The sequence below is a fragment of the Myotis davidii genome, unplaced genomic scaffold, assembly GCF_000327345.1.
Source record: "Myotis davidii unplaced genomic scaffold, ASM32734v1 scaffold14, whole genome shotgun sequence".
Taxonomy (NCBI): Eukaryota; Metazoa; Chordata; class Mammalia; order Chiroptera; family Vespertilionidae; genus Myotis; species Myotis davidii.
The window spans coordinates 101,392-105,202 of NW_006287372.1; positions in this window are offsets into that span (position 1 = coordinate 101,392).

Sequence of the window (3,811 nt, forward strand, 5' to 3'; positions counted from 1 at the left end):
AAAAAAGAAGGTGCAGCCAGCCCACCTCCCGTCAGACAAAAGCCAATTGTTTGCTTTGTTGCCAAAAGGACAGCTCAGCCACTTCTTGGATCCACAAGCAAATGCCCCAGGGCCAAACCCACCTTCAGCTGGACCAAGTCCCTGCATCCCAGACCCAGGCCAAGGACACATCACTATTTTATTAGCACTTTGTCACATTAAGGAAATATTAACACATATTTTGTCCAATATTTTCAGTTGCTTTTTGTAAGAGATTTATTCCAAATATCAAGTGTTCTATTACTGAAAGTGAAACTAAGGTATTTTTAATTTTTCATTTAAATTGTTTTCGATTACAGTTGACATTTAATAATATATTAGTTTCAAGTGTATAGCATAGTGATTAGACACATATAACCCAGTGACCCCCCACCCCCCCGAATAAGTCTAATACCCACCTGGCACCCTACATTGTTATTACAATATTGACCATATTCCTTGGGCTGTACTGAAACGAAGGTATTGTTTAAAAAGTCATCTGTCATTTCCTGCTTGAGACCCTCCATGGTTTCCCTTGGTCCTAATATAAACCCAGATCCCTCACTAGCAGCTGCCAGGTCCAGATGTTCTTCTTCCTACCCAAACCTCCAGACTGTCTTGTCCCACATTGTGACCATGCAAATCAACAAAGGAAACATCAACTTTTCACATCAAAATTGGAGTCTGGGAGGGCTGTCGAGGGAGCTCTTATATCCTACCATCCATGAACCCAGACAGAAACACGGTACCTTGCATCCTCAACAGGAAAGTGATTTACTTTACTACCCCAGCCAAAGGCAGGAAGATTTTCTTCTTGCCCAGCAACAAGCCTAGCCAATGGAAAACGACACAGCTCAGCCAATGAGAAGGCATGTTGTCACCCTGAACTCCTTTTTTAAAAAAAATATATTTTATTGATTTTTTACAGAGAGGAAGGGAGAGGGATAGAGAGTTAGAAACATTGATCAGCTGCCTCCTGCACACCCCCTACTGGGGATGTGCCTACAACCAAGGTACATGCCCTTAGCCGGAATCAAACCTGGGACCTTTCAGTCCGCAAGCCGATGCTCTATCCACTGAGCCAAATCGGTTAGTGCTGAACTCTTAATTTCCTCCAAGGAACATACCTTCTCCTTTCTGCAACTAAATATCTAAAAGGAAGGAAAAGCTGGTTCTAGAGCAGGGGTGGGCAAACTTTTTGACTCGAGGGCCACAATGGGTTCTTAAACTGGACCGGAGGGCCGGAACAAAAGCATGGATGGAGTGTTTGTGTGAACTAATATAAATTCAAAGTAAACATCATTACATAAAAGGGTACGGTCTTTTTAAAAATAGTTTTATTCATTTCAAACGGGCTGGATCCGGCCCGCGGGCCATAGTTTGCCCACAGCTGTTCTAGAGTCAACCCTAAGACACCAGTTACAGTACCAATGTTTTATTATGCTGGGACAGTGTGCTCTTTCTCATCTGCTGGTTTCATGCAAGACCAGGGTGTTTATTTACCTGGTCATAGCTGAGGGTCTCCATTCTCATTCTCGTCTTTGTGGATGGCCCTGTCACCCTGGGAGGGTATACCAGCGGGCCCTGGGGTCAGGTTTAGTTTGTTTCTTGCTTGGTTGGTTTTGTTGGCTTATTGACCCTAAGACATTACTAAGAAACACAAGGGAAAGTCCAGCGTCATGTCGCAGTTTCAGCAACGGAGACATTTTTCACTTGAAGTTTGGGAAAGTTACGTATGAGAGAACAAAGACTTCTTTCATGACTCTGAGTTGGTTTGCCAAAGGTTTTCAGCAAATCATACAACCAAATATAGAAACTGGGCTTGCTGACTCAGTCGATTGCCCTAACCACTAAACTCAGCTTCCTCCCTAGCCACATGGGGCAGAAATACAGGAAGTAAAAAAAAAAAAAAAAGCCACCCTTTCTGGAAACGGCAGACTTTTGGAAAACGGCCAGTTCTGGAGGCTGACCTGCATAGCGTGTCATTTTACGAGATGTGTTACCGCACCCAGAAACCTCGGCGGATGGTGACGGGTGAGCTCACCTCAGACCTTCCCACTTCATGCTACCAGGAGGGGCTCTGATGGCAGCTTCACTCCTTCACTGTGCGAACAGGCAAGAGTGCTAGGGTCCCAGAACCTGGAAATCATTGAACACATTTAAATGTTAGACAGTGTTTTGGGGCAGTTGGGGAAATGGTGATGTTTCCATTCCAATGTCAGGGGCACAAGGACATATTTAAATAAGAAATAAGGCCCCAGGCCAGAATGAGGCAACACAATGCTAATGAAGACAATAAGCCCAAGAGATAATTCAATAAACATGTCATCAGGTTTTGCCCAGGAGAGAACCACGTTCTCTCTCTCGGGTCTTATTTCATCTCAGGTTCAGAGCGGCAGTCAGTCTTCCTGGGCCTGAGGGAAATGCTTTCTGATACCAAGACCACATTTATATACACGTACCCATCTCCTTCGCAAGCCAGCCCTTCCTCAGGGCACAGCCTTAACTAGTTAGCTGAAGAGATCGTTGCGTCCCACACTGATGTCAGCATGACTGAGATGGATTAATTGATTGATTTGTTCATCCATTCAATTCAGCAAATGTATTTGAGCCCCTACCATGTGTCGGACGCCATGCTGACGGCTGGGCATACAAAACTTCATAAAGGTAAAAAGTCCTGATTTCTTGGAGCTTGGAATCTGCAGGGAGAGATGGACAATAAGCAGGATCCAATGTAATCGGTCCATGTTGATGTACTTGCCAGAGGACGGAGCCGGCGCTGGTGGGAATAATAACAGCAGGAACCAAGAGTGGTCAGTCAGGGGAGGCCTCTCTGAGAAGGAGACATTTAAGGGGAAACCTAAAAGCAGGAAGGGAGCAGGGCGGGACGGGGACAGGGGGCGCTTTCCCAGCAGGAGTAAGAAGTGAAAATGGTGCAGTGGGCAAGGGATTTGGTGTGGAGCCAGGCGGAGGGGGAGGGCATGGGGCATGGCCTTGGAGTCCTGGGGAACAGTGGGGATTTCATCCAAGTCTGTGGGGAAGTCACAGGTGTGTGTTATAGATCTGTGTTTATCCCCTTTCCTTAATTATTATGGTTAATAGTCATCAATTCAACTTCTTTTTTGAAGACTTCTTTATGTGTCAGGTAGTGTTCTGAATGTGTAGAAATGCATTAAATATGGAAATATTCATGTGTTTTAAAATAGGAAATCTACTTTTAGTAATATAGCTGTGTGAGCTTGAGATGTTCATTTTCTACCAATATAGTAAAATGTGAGTAATAATGACTCAACCACAAGAGAAACAACAGCAAACCCAATAAAGCAAACCAGCAGGTGCGGCTTGGTCTGCAGGCTGCGGTCAAAGGTCTGGCACCAGGTTTGGGCGAGGAGGTAGTGAGGCGCTGGACGCGACCATTGGCCGTAGTCCCTTACTGTGACGCTGCCTGTGTCCCTTCAGAAGTTCCTGATCCTCACCTTTGCTTTTGCTCTTGAGAGACTTGATCTGCCCATGAGGACATAGTTGTGAACCATTAAGAGGCACTATTGCACATCAAACCAAGCGTGTATTTTGGATAATTCCTGCTCCAAATAATAGCTGTCAATACCATCCTTGAAGGTAATGCCAGCTATTGGGGTAAGAATTTGGGATGCACAGCTCCATTCAGTCCTAAACAGTGAGGTGCATACAAATATTGTTTCCTTCCCACAAATCAAGAAACAGATGTTTAAAAGCAATTGGCAGTAGAGAGCCAGGTGCCTGGGAGCCCGCCCCCCGCCCCCCCTCCCCACCA